The sequence below is a fragment of the Cyprinodon tularosa genome, unplaced genomic scaffold, assembly GCF_016077235.1.
Source record: "Cyprinodon tularosa strain WSP-4 unplaced genomic scaffold, ASM1607723v1 ctg16, whole genome shotgun sequence".
NCBI lineage: Eukaryota > Metazoa > Chordata > Actinopteri > Cyprinodontiformes > Cyprinodontidae > Cyprinodon > Cyprinodon tularosa.
Window position 1 is genome coordinate 1,458,336 of NW_024038437.1, and position 16,685 is coordinate 1,475,020.

At 37.5% G+C, this 16,685-nt stretch overlaps 1 long non-coding RNA gene and 5 other non-coding genes across 6 annotated transcripts; all 6 read right to left on the reverse strand.

Annotated features, from left to right (window-relative positions):
• Positions 1-1,193: 1,193 nt before the first annotated feature.
• Positions 1,194-1,334, reverse strand: LOC119780412. Its single transcript, XR_005280385.1, has one exon. It is a non-coding gene; the product is annotated as a U4 spliceosomal RNA (small nuclear RNA).
• A 1,130-nt stretch (positions 1,335-2,464) lies between these two features.
• Positions 2,465-2,605, reverse strand: LOC119780413. The gene has a single exon (XR_005280386.1). It is a non-coding gene; the product is annotated as a U4 spliceosomal RNA (small nuclear RNA).
• A 1,130-nt stretch (positions 2,606-3,735) lies between these two features.
• On the reverse strand, positions 3,736-3,876 carry LOC119780414. The gene has a single exon (XR_005280387.1). It is a non-coding gene; the product is annotated as a U4 spliceosomal RNA (small nuclear RNA).
• Positions 3,877-5,087: 1,211 nt separating this feature from the next.
• LOC119780361 lies at positions 5,088-14,560 on the reverse strand. Its single transcript, XR_005280381.1, has 3 exons — positions 14,435-14,560; positions 5,448-5,525; positions 5,088-5,273 (listed from the first exon to the last, which is right to left on the reverse strand). It is a non-coding gene; the product is annotated as an uncharacterized LOC119780361 (long non-coding RNA).
• Positions 8,629-8,769, reverse strand: LOC119780409. The gene has a single exon (XR_005280382.1). It is a non-coding gene; the product is annotated as a U4 spliceosomal RNA (small nuclear RNA).
• LOC119780411 lies at positions 13,501-13,641 on the reverse strand. The gene has a single exon (XR_005280384.1). It is a non-coding gene; the product is annotated as a U4 spliceosomal RNA (small nuclear RNA).
• Positions 14,561-16,685: the final 2,125 nt, after the last annotated feature.

The following is a 16,685-nucleotide window of genomic DNA, read 5'->3' on the forward strand; positions in this document are numbered from 1 at the left end:
CCTGGGCTTTATTTCGGGGAGTGTCCGTTCAGGACATTTGTTCAGCGGCGAATTGGTCTTCGCCTCTGACTTTTGTCCGGTTCTACATGCTTGACGTGTCTGGACCGTGCGTGGCCAGTGCGGTCCTAGAGTCATAACTGACCTTGTGGACCTTCCCCATCGGCCGGTTCTTGTTCGATAAGCTGTCTGGCAATACGGGAGCTACCATATCCCATAGCGAGACACCGAGTGAATATTATGAAAAAGAACGTTTGGTTATCTAACATAACCCCAGTTCTTAGAATAATATGAGCGAGGTGTCTCGCCAGACGACCCTTCTTGCAGGGCGGCGAGAAGAGGTTTGCTTGTTGAATTGGAGTGCCGTGATCCGCACACGCTTTAGTAGTCGGAGCTACGGGGCGTGGCGTATGACGGGCACTTCCACCGGCCAATCAGGATTGGCAGATCGAGATAGATGCTTCTATCAGGGCTGCAGGAGGCTGCATCCCATAGCGAGACACCTCGCTCATATTATTCTAAGAACTGGGGTTATGTTAGATAACCAAACGCTATCATTTATCTCTCTTGCTAAGGGCGTAATCATATTTACTAAAGAGGGTCAAAATGCATAGATTTCGGCCAACACCAAGGACAATAATAAAAATTGATTTGGGCTTAGCAAAATACCTTGATAGTTAAATGTCTGTTAAACGTTCAAGAATGTTTGGGACCGCCTTTGTTTCTGCTTTTACCATTGATTAACTTCATGGAAACAGGATGACAAAAGTTCACTGGGTCTTAGGGGTGAGTCTTGCGTGATGTGCAATTTAGTGATACTGTTCTTAAGTGAAATCCACACAACATCAAGATTTCAGCAAGCATGATCTACATGCTCAAATCATCAAGCATTGTCATAGCCACAGGAAAACACAACTAAAGACATAATCAATGTTACACTTTCACATAAAAACCAGCCTCAGTAGACACCGTCAAAAATTGCCTTTGCCGACTGACAAAAGTTCACTGGGTTTTGGGGGTGAGTCTTGGGTGATGTGCAATTTAGTGATACTGTTCTTAAGGGAAATCCACACAATGTCAAGATTTCAGCAAGCAAGTTCTACAGGCTCAAAACATCAACCGTTGTCATAACCACAGAAATACAGAACTAAGGCTTTAAAGACATAATCAATGTTACACTTTCACATAAATATCAGCCTCCGTAGAGACCGTCAAAAATTGCCTTTGCCGACTGTATTTCAAGTCGTCAAGGCGGGGTATTGGGTAAAGTTTTCAACTAGCAATAATCGCGCCTCGGATAAACCTCATAGGCTACGATACTGCCACTGCGCAAAGCTGCCTCTATGACCTAGGAACCCCTATTCTAGATTCACTCCGTATCGTGTTAACTAATGGTCGTAAACGTTATTTCATTGTGAGCTGGCATCACCTCTGCTCAATAGATGGTCATAACATTACAGTAACTTCTAGACTTAGCGTTGGGGGAGGATAAAACATTAGGAGACACACATGCTGTAGTTTTATCAAGAACAATCAGTTTCCAATTCACAAAACAAGAGCTTGCAGAAAATGGTGCAGACAGTTACCAGTCAATACAATGTTATCTGCCTATCAAAAATATTGACTCTGCATGTGGTAGCTTTACAAAGCATATTGTTAGCTTTAGAACATTTTTTTAATTCCATGTTGTGATCTACATACTTTGAAAGTATTGTTTGATGGGTGTGGCTTATTTCTATGTTAAGTCTATGATGGGTGTGGTTTGGAAATAGTTGAAGCCACCTTAGGTTGACAAATGCAATCCAGCTATCAAAATGTCTCCCAAAGTAGGAAAACCTATCAAATTCCATGCTCTTCACAGCTGTCCAAAAAATGCCATTGTGACTACAATTTAGCTGGTGGAGACCTTTATTGCTTTGGAAATGGCTTTTACTATCTCCCAGCCTTGGATGTATGCTACAGACAGCATTGGTTCCTGCAAGCGTTGCCCAACTCCAGTGCTATATCAAACCTGAAAAACCTTGTGTCATAATGACACCGAAGAAAACAAGAAGCTATCATTTATCTCTCTTGCTAAGGGCGTAATCATATTTACTAAGGAGGTTCAAAATGCATAGATTTCGGCCAACACCAAGGACATTAAAAAACATTGATTTGGGCTTTGCAAAATACCTTGATAGTTAAATGTCTGTTAAACGTTCAAGAATGTTTGGGACCACCTTTGTTTCTGCTTTTACTATTGATAAACTTAATGAAAACAGGATGACAAAAGTTCACTGGGTTTTGGGGGTGAGTCTTGGGTGATGTGCAATTTAGTGATACTGTTCTTAAGGGAAATCCACACAATGTCAAGATTTCAGCAAGCAAGTTCTACAGGCTCAAAACATCAACCGTTGTCATAACCACAGAAATACAGAACTAAGGCTTTAAAGACATAATCAATGTTACACTTTCACATAAATATCAGCCTCCGTAGAGACCGTCAAAAATTGCCTTTGCCGACTGTATTTCAAGTCGTCAAGGCGGGGTATTGGGTAAAGTTTTCAACTAGCAATAATCGCGCCTCGGATAAACCTCATAGGCTACGATACTGCCACTGCGCAAAGCTGCCTCTATGACCTAGGAACCCCTATTCTAGATTCACTCCGTATCGTGTTAACTAATGGTCGTAAACGTTATTTCATTGTGAGCTGGCATCACCTCTGCTCAATAGATGGTCATAACATTACAGTAACTTCTAGACTTAGCGTTGGGGGAGGATAAAACATTAGGAGACACACATGCTGTAGTTTTATCAAGAACAATCAGTTTCCAATTCACAAAACAAGAGCTTGCAGAAAATGGTGCAGACAGTTACCAGTCAATACAATGTTATCTGCCTATCAAAAATATTGACTCTGCATGTGGTAGCTTTACAAAGCATATTGTTAGCTTTAGAACATTTTTTTAATTCCATGTTGTGATCTACATACTTTGAAAGTATTGTTTGATGGGTGTGGCTTATTTCTATGTTAAGTCTATGATGGGTGTGGTTTGGAAATAGTTGAAGCCACCTTAGGTTGACAAATGCAATCCAGCTATCAAAATGTCTCCCAAAGTAGGAAAACCTATCAAATTCCATGCTCTTCACAGCTGTCCAAAAAATGCCATTGTGACTACAATTTAGCTGGTGGAGACCTTTATTGCTTTGGAAATGGCTTTTACTATCTCCCAGCCTTGGATGTATGCTACAGACAGCATTGGTTCCTGCAAGCGTTGCCCAACTCCAGTGCTATATCAAACCTGAAAAACCTTGTGTCATAATGACACCGAAGAAAACAAGAAGCTATCATTTATCTCTCTTGCTAAGGGCGTAATCATATTTACTAAGGAGGTTCAAAATGCATAGATTTCGGCCAACACCAAGGACATTAAAAAACATTGATTTGGGCTTTGCAAAATACCTTGATAGTTAAATGTCTGTTAAACGTTCAAGAATGTTTGGGACCACCTTTGTTTCTGCTTTTACTATTGATAAACTTAATGAAAACAGGATGACAAAAGTTCACTGGGTTTTGGGGGTGAGTCTTGGGTGATGTGCAATTTAGTGATACTGTTCTTAAGGGAAATCCACACAATGTCAAGATTTCAGCAAGCAAGTTCTACAGGCTCAAAACATCAACCGTTGTCATAACCACAGAAATACAGAACTAAGGCTTTAAAGACATAATCAATGTTACACTTTCACATAAATATCAGCCTCCGTAGAGACCGTCAAAAATTGCCTTTGCCGACTGTATTTCAAGTCGTCAAGGCGGGGTATTGGGTAAAGTTTTCAACTAGCAATAATCGCGCCTCGGATAAACCTCATAGGCTACGATACTGCCACTGCGCAAAGCTGCCTCTATGACCTAGGAACCCCTATTCTAGATTCACTCCGTATCGTGTTAACTAATGGTCGTAAACGTTATTTCATTGTGAGCTGGCATCACCTCTGCTCAATAGATGGTCATAACATTACAGTAACTTCTAGACTTAGCGTTGGGGGAGGATAAAACATTAGGAGACACACATGCTGTAGTTTTATCAAGAACAATCAGTTTCCAATTCACAAAACAAGAGCTTGCAGAAAATGGTGCAGACAGTTACCAGTCAATACAATGTTATCTGCCTATCAAAAATATTGACTCTGCATGTGGTAGCTTTACAAAGCATATTGTTAGCTTTAGAACATTTTTTTAATTCCATGTTGTGATCTACATACTTTGAAAGTATTGTTTGATGGGTGTGGCTTATTTCTATGTTAAGTCTATGATGGGTGTGGTTTGGAAATAGTTGAAGCCACCTTAGGTTGACAAATGCAATCCAGCTATCAAAATGTCTCCCAAAGTAGGAAAACCTATCAAATTCCATGCTCTTCACAGCTGTCCAAAAAATGCCATTGTGACTACAATTTAGCTGGTGGAGACCTTTATTGCTTTGGAAATGGCTTTTACTATCTCCCAGCCTTGGATGTATGCTACAGACAGCATTGGTTCCTGCAAGTGTTGCCCAACTCCAGTGCTATATCAAACCTGAAAAACCTTGTGTCATAATGACACCGAAGAAAACAAGAAGCTATCATTTATCTCTCTTGCTAAGGGCGTAATCATATTTACTAAGGAGGTTCAAAATGCATAGATTTCGGCCAACACCAAGGACATTAAAAAACATTGATTTGGGCTTTGCAAAATACCTTGATAGTTAAATGTCTGTTAAACGTTCAAGAATGTTTGGGACCACCTTTGTTTCTGCTTTTACTATTGATAAACTTAATGAAAACAGGATGACAAAAGTTCACTGGGTTTTGGGGGTGAGTCTTGGGTGATGTGCAATTTAGTGATACTGTTCTTAAGGGAAATCCACACAATGTCAAGATTTCAGCAAGCAAGTTCTACAGGCTCAAAACATCAACCGTTGTCATAACCACAGAAATACAGAACTAAGGCTTTAAAGACATAATCAATGTTACACTTTCACATAAATATCAGCCTCCGTAGAGACCGTCAAAAATTGCCATTGACATGCCATTCTTTCTGCCTGCTAGTATCCTTTCTGCATTTTGATACAATGTCTACTTGTTGTGGTGTCTACTTGGGGTCCTGGAGGATGTTTCGAGGAAAATGTAGTAGGGAAAACCTGCTTTCTAGTTTTCTTTCTTGCTTTTTGAAGGAGATGGAACCTTGTGCTTCTCAGGTCTTGAGACTGAACATAGCTGCCTAGAAGGAGCGTGGTACTCCTCTTCTGGTGCATTATCACTGTAAAACCAATCAAATATATGTTCAAGAATATATTTTCTTTAAAAACAATAACACTTTAGCAGCATCTAACACCTACTTTGAATCATCATAGGAAAAGAAATCTGAGGAGGTTATGACACATTAGTCCTAATATATGAATCTATTCATATCTTTGCCGAATAGAAATCTCACCTTGAAGAGAATGAACTCTCAGCCATGGTGGGGGACCTGGCCTGCCGTATTTGTGATGGTCCCAGGACATCCTCCCCACTATGAAAATAAATAAAGGTAGTTTATCACAACAAAGTAACTTATTACACACAATAAAAAATTTATTGGTGGAGGAGGAAAAACAATAAATAAATAAAACAGTTCCTGTTATAACAGCAGATAAAGCACAAAGCGCTGTAGCTTGCCTGGATATTGTTCTGCTGCACCTAAGTTTTGCCTGCACTGTCTGACCCTCTAGTTTCCCTCCGGCCATTAGGAGGTGTGGCTAAAAATGAATTCACGCTGTTGCATGACCCCCATGCCAAATTGGTGGACCCCTTTGTCTGTTCCAATATGCATGTTTTTAAAAACAAGGCTTTGTTGGACTACTGTATAAAACCTTGAACTCAACGCTATTCCTGAAATTTTTAATTGAAAAAGCTTCCCGGATGGGAAGGGAAACATCTTCAAACTTGGAAAATCCAGTGGATTGTTTTTAATTGTCTTTTTTGGAATGCTTTTGCATTATTCCAGCAGAGTCAGACATGTCAGGTGGAATTTTAAGATCTCATTTTATTTGTTTACACGGCTACTAAACACAAAGTATTTGTGAAAAAATTACTTTCAAACATGTTTTAGAAAATTTAAAGTGCCATTTTAAAAGGCGTGAGGATGAAACAATGTGGGACTGTGTTTTGGCCATTTCTATAAAAAGATAAACATGAGCAGAACTCAATTCTGTCCGGTGCCGTGCCACCCAGGCTTAGGAGGTTAAATAGAAAGCAGCAACAGGTGAATTCGATGGGTGACAATGAGCGCTGGGCGAAGCTAAGCAGATCCAGCCATCAGTGCCAATATCATGACAGGTTCATTTTAATTGGAAAGAGACTAGAAAGACACGGGGGTTGGCTGAGAAAAGATACACAATCAAGATTTTAGGAATTCAAACTGGAAAATTGGAAGAATTGGATAAAGTAAACTGGAAAGCGAAACTTCCGAAAGTGCAAGGGAAATTACTTAAACTGATTTAGTATTTGATTAAGTTTAGGTAAGCATCATTAGCATGACACTGTTAATCCAATTGCTCTGATTTTATTTTGAAGCATATTGATGTTAAAGAGCACTGGCCCTAGCAATGAGCCCCATTGGACTTCAGAAACTAGCGTGCAGTTTTATCATTCATATAACCCAAGCAAAATAAGATTACAACCAGCCTAGTGCTATTCCCTAATTCCTCAAGCACATTTAAAGCCTTCTAAAACCGTGTTCTCACATAATGCATGGGTCCATTTATTTATTTGTCATATTTATTTTGGTCACTTTTCTGGTCACTTTAGTTTATTCTTTGTCAGTATTTAATAACATAAATCAGGTCTCTTAAGTTATTTTTCCTTAAAACAATTCTGTTATAGTTAAAAAAGTTGTTTAAATACAGATTTAATTATGTTCTTTATTAAAATTAAATCATTTAGCAATTTTATAAAAAGTCCAGGCAGAGCTGCACATAAAATATGGTTTCCAATCTTTTCAATAATTATCAATATCGATCAATATGCATTGTTTTTTTTATCGATAAGCTTTTTTTCTTTATCGTCCAGCCCTAAGTCATACTATGCAAGAGTAGATAAACGTGTTATTACAGCTACCTCAAAGAGTTTTAGCAGACGTCCGCCCCCTCTGGTGAAAAGCTGGAATGACAACAGTGCTGTGCACATGCATGGGAGAAGAGAAAAAGTATTGCAGTCTCTAACTGAGGCTTCACGAGTTGTTTGTTCAGACCTTGGATGTCATTTAGTTTGAGTAAGTTATAAAAATTGAATTTATTTTGATTGTAGCATATTTCCTTCTTAGCAAAACGAGGGTGATTCCTAAGACAGATCTGAGCCCCCCACTATCTCCCCAATATTTACTTTCTTCTTCTTTCTTCAGCAGTCTCCAGTTTGGAACCCCCTTATCGCACTAGACAAGTTTTTCTGTTGTTTCGTGTCCGTGATGGGATTTGAGGTACACCTGTTGTTGGCTTGTTTTGATCTATTTCCATGAACTGCCACCCTGTTCTCTCAAAGTGGCAGAGACTCAGCAGAGTAGTAAAAATGGAGCCCATAGATGAAGATAGGGGGATATATCTTACATGTCTGTGTATTATAAGGGAATTTATGGGAAATAAAATATATGTATTTACCTTTCAAATTTGCACAATGAAATTTTTAAGCCTGTGGTAAATTTCCGTGCTATATGGATTTAATAATTATGTATTAGATTTTACAAAATCAATATTATATATAATGAAAAGGAATACTTCCCTAAATAATTTAGTGTGCGTTGGATCTGACATATACGTCGAAGGTTTTGGATGACTCATTAAAGATAAACAGAATCAAAGCAGTCAGTCAAGCAGTAGTTATCTTCTCTGGTTATCTCCACTGCTGCCTCGTTCACTGAGCAAGAATTCACCCTATTCTAGAATGAGCCAATGAAATTCTTTAATCAAATCAGTCTCATTCATAAAATATATGAAGTTGTCCTATAGAGAATTGAGGAAATGACTCAACAGAAGATACCTATTCAATAAAAAAAATTGAATCATTATTCTCCGCTGGCGGGGGGGGGTTATTGAAAAACGACTAGGCTGTTTTTTTTTTTTATTTATTTAGATTAGGCAGGTTTTTAAAAATGTTTTCAACTCTATTTTTACTCCACATTAACAGCAGCATCCTCTGAATCTCTCCATTTAAAACCCTGGCTTAAGCCTTACAGTGTTACAACAGTGCCATCTAGTGAGAAAACGTAGTAACAGCAGCAGAAGGGAGGCGTATACTTCTTTCAGTAAATTTATAAAAGCAAATACTTTTTGTTGTAGTCATTACACCAAGCCCATTTGTTGTTATTGCCTTGTTTTGGGCTAAATCATATTTTCCAAACAAAGAGAAAATGTTATTTGTAAACTTTTTTTATTAGTAGTATTTTTATAAATGACAATGGTGAATGACTTTTGAGGAGTTTGTTCATCATACATCTGACCTGCATAGAAGATAATGCAAAAATTTCAACAGAATTACATCAAAGCAGTGTCTCAAACCAAACTTGTATGCAAAGGCTAAATTATGCAATACGCTATTAAAACACTCAACGTCGAATAGTTTTCATTAAACAGGTTTATCAGTCTCCGTAGAGACCGTCAAAAATTGCCATTGCCGACTATATTTCAAGTCGTCAAGGCGGGGTATTGGGTAAAGTTTTCAACTAGCAATAATCGCGCCTCGGATAAACCTCATAGGCTACGATACTGCCACTGCGCAAAGCTGACTTCCTCTAACAATAGAGAAGTTATTAAGAACGGGCTCCATCCTTCTCGGTCATGGTTTTAATGTGGGCGTGGATTCCACGTTACCGAGTGTTAAAAACTACATTCCCGGCTCTAAAAACGTAAAGAATCATATATCTAATAAAGTATTAAAGATAAATCCAGCTAGTTTATGACAGAATTTTAAATCGGCAATTACTGTTAAACTCAGCAACGTTCCAGGGTAGGATGCAAATTGACCAAATGTTTTTGCTTCTTTTACATATTTAATATTTGAAAGCAAGTAGTGCTGCTGTCAGTTCTAATGAGAAAAATGAAGAGAAATCAGTTGCGGATAAGTTTTTCTTTCATAAAAGTCGTGTTATTCAGGGTTCAGCTGTGTTTGTTCACCACTGTTTAGTGGCGTTAACAGCAATGACGTCATATCCTGTGCATCATTATTTAGGGCTCGAAAAAGTCGGAAATCAGGAGGTTCCAGCTGGACCGATGTACTTTTTATCACTCCGTTTCCGCGGGTATACAAGACACTAGCAGAAAAAACGAGCTGTTTGCCTGTTTAAATTGTTTGATTTTATTTCGTTTTCACCCCCTAAAACAAAATACCGTCCAGTAGGTCACATTTCGTTTCAAACCCGACTTGGGTGCTCTCCAAAATAAAGTTCCTACTCAGGCAGGCATGGAAAAACGCCCTTTCATTGTATTACCTTCTAACATCTGTTCTAAATGAAAGTAGGATTTAGTTACTGGGTTTACTGGGAATAGATATATCCATTGAGAGATGTATCAGCGATGAAATACGCACATAAAAAGTCCGATGAGGCACTCAGGGCAGGTACCCTAAATAGCCAGCAGGTGTCGCCAAAGGGACCGTCAATCACCCTATGCGACAACAATATTCTACCACCTTGTTCATCATAGTCAAAAAATGGGACATTTATTAATCGGATGTGTTTGTAGAGCCATTTTTATGGGAAAATACTTTCTCAGACAATTGTATAGGCATATATCTTGAGGAAGACCTGCAACGGTAGACCTATGGAGTTAGATGTGAGGTGAAAGCAAATCCCAGCATTTCCATCCGCTGGCCTAAAAAGTTTGAACAAACAATGTTCTTATTAAATATTGTTATGAAATTAGGCAAACTCAACTTTAACAGACTTAACCTACAGGGGCTGTATGTGTTTCTTCATTAGCAGAATAACTAAAAAAGCAGCTACTGAACAGATTTGAATAAGATTTTTAGGAATTGATGCTAAATGTAATGATTATCTCAATTTTCGGTCCGGATTTCCATTTTTATCAAGGAAGTATTTTGAGGATTCTGTGTCATTTGTTTAATTAAAACAGCTTACTGATGTGTGCTTGTCTGTCCAGTGGATTTCACTTTCCACCTTTTAAATTCAAATCAGAATCAGAATTCCATTTCATTTATTGTCATTATACAAGTACAATGAGATTGAAAGCATTTACTTAAAGCACACAACCATTTACAGGCTATAAAAGAAAAAAAAGTTGATGATAAATAAACAGGAAAAATGTATTAGTTGCTATAAATGTTTTCTTGATCTATAAGAATATATAGCCCTATGTTTAAAAAAAATTCTCAGCGGCTGTTGAATGTCGCTGGAGCGTCTTATTCTCCTGTCCTCTTTTCTTGCTGCTTGTGCCTCATAAAACTGTCATTACCTCAGACCACATAGGAGTTTATATATATGTATGTGTATATATATATATACATATATGTTTTTAAGTATCACATGCTACAGCACGCATTTCATTGTGGGAAATATGAACAAAAATTGAGGTCTGAAAGGTTTAACATCTTTTTTCTCCCAGAGCAGGACCCTCACATTTAGCATACTCTGTATCTCATGAACGTACGATTTTAGTTTTTTTCATTTAGAGGTCCAAACCCCTTATCTCAAAACTTAACTATTGGAAATTGTTGCTTTTATCGTATTATTTTAACAAGCCATATGATCCCGTGTTCATAAGCAGTGTAATGTTTTTGTGGTCCCAGCATGCACATTGGATGTTTTTACAGTGGTCCTCAGTGAACTTCAGGAGCTCAGTTGTGCCCAAACACATAAAAAATGAGAAGGTCCTGACTTTAAAACACTGCATGGTTGCTGTGGACCAACTTCATTACTCTCCTCTGCCGTGAATGGGCCGTGTCCCATTTTAGGTAGTTGTCATCCAGGAGAGGTTTATGCTTTGTCTATTTACATGCATATTATTATGTAGATGGGTTGTGTGCCTGTGCAAGCTAAACTCTTAACATTATTATGATCAAGATATAGTTAAACAGCTCTTTAAAGACGGTATCCTCATTAAATCCTGCAGTACTTGTATCTATTCAGTCAACTATGATATATACTTACATGACATTCAACTGTAGTAAAACGTATTTCATTTATTTACTCATGTTATTTGTCCAGTTATTAAAAAGTCAGCCTATGGTTCAGTTTTATTAGATTTCTGATCTGAGAGAAAAAACAACAATCATTTAACATTTTTAGATAAATTCAGTCATAGTACAGATTTTAAGCTGTATGACAAGTCTGTCACCTGCAGGAATACCAGTTCTCTGCAGCTGAGGGAACAATTGAAGCTCAGTACAGAAAACCGGTCTGTCAGCAGGTAAAATCTTTTCTTGTTTGATGGTATTTAAAATGAGGTGAAGGACTTCAGTGCATTTGAGCTTGAGATATGCTAATAAATCAAATGTCGAAAAGAATGAATGATGAAACCAGTTTCCACCCAAAAGTTAGAGCTATTTTACCAGGAGCACTAATACTCCCAAATAAAAAAAAAGTTTTGTAAATAGCACCATTTTCAGGAAATGTCATGTTTTGTGAGGCTGTTTTATTTTTCAAATGGGGGTTTCCAGCTACAACCGCCAATTTACCTGCCTTTACAATATAAGGTTGTCCTCCAACTCATGCCAGGGGTTTGGTTATCACACAATCACCTAATTTGTATATTTTTTTACATGTGTTGCTAATGTAAATCAACATCAGCGAGGCAGAAAGAGATTAAAAATACTCAAAATAAATGTAAAACTCATGATACAATTTATAAAACATTTTGTAGTGTTCCAGGAGGTTATTTTAAACTGAACTAAAAGTAAATCAATTTTATTTTTTTTATTTTTTTTATGTGAAGGAAGTTTTGTTTGAATCAAATGCAGGGAGGGTCTATTTTAGAGCAACAGGTTTTTTTAATCCATTTTAAAAATTATTTAAAGCCTCTGACTTAACACTCCATTTTCTCCTGGGTTTTGTGCATCTTCAGCAGTTTGTGCAAAATCTTTTTTCGACCATCAGCTGCATGATTCTGAACTATCCCAGCACAGAACCAGCCAGTCTTCAGGTCTCTTGTTCTGCTGCCCCAGCAGAACCGGCATAAGAAATGTTTTTCCTGTAAAAAATATAGCAGTCAACAAGCACAATTCATATTTTATTAATTGTGATCTCTCCTCTGGTAGAGTGTATTTACCTCAATGTCGATATTCTTTGACAGCCCCCCATACAAATACAACTTTTTTTTTCTTTGAGTGAATTTACTCGACCAGAGAAAGCAGAATTCAGTCCAAATTATAGGGTAAAGAACTATAAATTCAATAGGGCTACAGCTAAAAAGATAATATCAATTCAGTTAAAAACGTACAAAACATATTTAACAGAAACCACTTTAATAATAGAAAAATTGCATAGGTTTATCTTAGCCGTTTTTCCACACATATGGTTAGATATATGGTTAAATATATTATTTCCATGAGAATATTATCTCATGTCATAGGTTCAAACAGGTTCAAACTTTTTAGGCCAGTGGATGGAAATGCAGGGATTTGTTGTGGATTTTTTTTTCTTCAGATATATGGTTAAATAATTGCCAGAAAAAGTATTTACATACCAAAAATAAAGTTCCACAAAGATCTTATTCATAAATGTCCCATTTATTGACTATGAAGAACAAGGTGGTAGAATATTGTGGCCACAGTCCCGTTGACGCAGGGCGACACCTGCTGGTCATTTAAAATACCTGCCCTGAGTGCCTCGTCACATTTATAATGTGCCTTGTCGCCGATAAATCTCTCTTGCACTAATGGCTTCATTCCTAGTAACTCCTCTAGCTATATTTATACAAGACCCGCTTGCATTTAGATCCGATGCATAGGCAACGATGAGAACAGGAAACACATTAAAGGAAGTTTCTATATGCGTTCTTCTTCTTTTCTATTATGGCGGATCGAAACCAACTATATGTTTCATACTGCCACCTACTGTACAGGAGTGTGTAGCATCATTACTTTATTTAAATCAAATTATATTTTTTACTTTTTTATTCTAATGCTTTCCTTAATCAGTAAATATCCCTTTTATTTCCTTTATTTCCCAATATTCCATTCTTTGCCTGTCCTTCCAACAATTCTTCTCAATTTCTCCCTTCCAGGTTCATAAGTTTTACAGTTCATCGGTACATGTTCTACATTTTCTTTTTCTGCACATCCTTTACAATTATCATTTTTTTGCCTCCCTATTAAATATAAAGGGCACAGACGGACTTATAGGTCTCGCCCACCCATACAACAGCGAAAATTGAATTTCCTCTAAGGGGGCGAAGACCAAATAAACTAAGTACACTGAAAATAAAACTAACAGCCCGACAAGATAAATAATGAACGACTAAGATAAGTTGTCAATATATTGCTTTTTACAGCATGATCAGCCTCCGTAGAGACCGTCAAAAATTGCCATTGCCGACTATATTTCAAGTCGTCAAGGCGGGGTATTGGGTAAAGTTTTCAACTAGCAATAATCGCGCCTCGGATAAACCTCATAGGCTACGATACTGCCACTGCGCAAAGCTGACTTCCTCGAGACGAGGGGAGGGTAGTCTCTAAACTACATAGCGTTTTAACTTATGGTTTCATAATTATCTCTGTGTGCGTTTCAAAATGTATCCTCATAGCAAAATATCAACTCATTCTAACGGCCATGGATAAACAAACCGCTGCATTTGTTTGATTTTATGGTTACAAAATATCACATTGTTAGTTTTCACGCAATGCATTATGGGTTCCTTACAATAACTATTACGAACGATTTTCTGCCCTGTAGATAGTCTTTTCGGAGACGCTGATCAGAGAGTTGGCTTGGAAAGAGACATACAGTCTAAACTGGTTATAGTCTTAATTTTTTGCTGTTTATTTTCATTAAGAAGCTTTGCATCGATCCCCGTACATAAAAACGCAATGCAGGTTCTTCGCCACTAAGTGGCAGTATATATAAATGCAAAAATGTTCTGAATCTGTTCTGAGTTTTTATTTTTATTTTTTCTTTGACACGTTGAAAAAAAAATAATAATATATATGTTAATCTCTACCCCCTTAGCAGGCCTGAAAGCTTAAACGTTAGTACCATATAGTATTAGAATATGGTTTGCAAATTGCAGAGCCTCCTTTGTGCAAGTGACGACAACTTGCCTAATATTTTCAAACTAAGTTTAAACGTATGATAAACAACCTTATATTGACAAAATATTTTTTATCTAAGGAAGTGAGCTTACTTCTTCCACTATTTCCGCCTGCCTAAGAAAAACTCTCGTTTTTTATGAACTGCCGTTGTTCCTTACTTAAAGAAAGAAAGAAAAAAAAACTCACCTTTTTGGAGTCCGGCGATAAAATGTTAATTGTTGTTAGAAAAATAAATAATGCTGAAAATGAAATATAATGTAACGTCTTCCTACAAATACAATTATTGTTAATTGACCCAGACATGACTTTCGGTCATACAGCCTTAGAGACGCCAAATGAAAACGGCCGAACCGGAAATTATTGGAGTTATAGATTATTTTTTTCCTGTCTGTGTTTTGTTTTTGTTTGTATTGCTTTTTCTGTTTGTTAGTTTATGTTCTTTATCTTCTTTCATTAAAATGTTTGTTTATCTTATATAATACACATTATAATTTGACCCCGTTTACATAAATCACTTTTTTATGCAGCCTTTACTTATTAATTGAAACACTTGAACAAAAAAGCTTTATTTGTATCCATGTATTAATAAAGTATTTATTCCACATGAGTCTAAATTACCCAGTGCTGTTTTAAAAAACACACATACACAATTTTTGTTTAGTTCCTTTCCTTTACCACAAGCTTATTGTGGCTTATGATTTGCGACTATTTTCAGAAATTTCAGAATTAGTTTGAACCAGATGGTGTCCTTAAACCCCGTTTTATGATAGTCAACTAGTTTGAGGTTTTTACATTTAGGAGGCCATTTCAGAATCTAAATGCAAAGTCTTTATTTTACATACAAAAACTATCAGATAAAGATTCTATTTTATTTATACAGCGCCAATTTACAACACATGTCATCTCAAGGCACATTACAGTTCACCAGATCATCCAGTCAGACTGATTCAAACTTTTCTATCAAAGGAAAACTAGTTGATTGCATCGACTCATTGACTTGAAGGCAACCCCTCACACTAAGCATGCTTGCAGCGACAGTGGAGAGGAAAACTCCCTTTTAACAGGAAGAAACCTCCATCAGAACCAGGCTCAGTGTGAGCGGCCATTGGCTGAGGCCGACTGGGGTTCAAGGAGACAGAAGCAGAGATACAGAAACAAGCAGAGATACAAAAGGCATGTGTCAACCAACTGCACAGGCGGCCCCATCCAGGGAAAACACAGCCAGGTAAACAAGCTCCAAGCCAGCTCCCATGTCAGAGGATAAAGAGAGCACATCCAGCTAGTCACAGTCAGAGAAACAGGACTACACTGAAAAAGGCAGAGCTCAAACATCTTTAAACAAAGGTGTTGATGGCAGCTGCACAGCTGATCATTCTCTCAAGGATGGTGTCACAGTCAAACAGGGGAGACCAGATGAAGCTACTATGAGAAAAAAGGCAGAGAGAGAGCATAATATTAGAGACTGAGCTAACGAATTCTGCAGAGTGTAAGAATAGAGATAGAATGAAACAGAATGATGAAAAAGGGGTCCCTATGTCCTCCAGCAGTCTAAGCCTATAGCAGCATAACTATAGAGATAGCTCAGGATAACCTGAGCCACTCTAACTATAAGCTTTATCAAAAAGGAACGTGGTTAAGCCTATCCTTAAAAGTAGACAGGGTGTCTGCCTCACAGACTAAAATTGGTAGTTGGTTCCACAGGAGAGGAGCCTGATAACCAAAAGATCTGCCTCCCATATTACTTTTATAAATTCTGCAAACCACTAGTAAACCTGCAGATTGAGAGTAAAGTGTTCTATTAGGGACATAAAAGTGTTTTTAATAATTAGTATCTGAATATCTTGTAAAACCCTTTATTGTCCCACAATGGGGAAAATCGGTCTCTGCATTTAATTCAGTTTTAGTGGCATTGGGCTGCCATTGTGTGGTGCCCCAGGGAGCAGGGTGGGGTTAAGGGTTTTGCTCAGGAACCCAGCTTAGAGGCTGTAAGGCTTGAATCAGGTATTTGCAACCTTCTCAGACCTCAAGGACACTGCTCTAACCACTAAGCCAACACTGCCTTTACAAAACAAGTTGATAACACATTAGATTTAAGAATGTCTTTCAGTGCCAACTTTATGACAAATTATCAGCTTCAGATGAAAGGGGAGTACTTAGACTGTTTAAGAATCGCAGATGAAGAGTTAAGCCTATAAAAAGTAAAGAATGTTGAAACACAAATCACAATTAAACTAGTTCAATACAATTTAAATTAAACTTCGCCTTAGATTAAGGTCTTATGCTCTAAGCAAAGTACAAGCTGTTAATCCATAATCTAAAAAATGTTTAGCTGCCAGTGGTTCCGATGCACTGCATGAGGGTGGAGTGATAACTTCACTTCCAATCAACAGCTATACACTTAAAATCTAGATAATATTGGTTGTAATATTGGGCACTA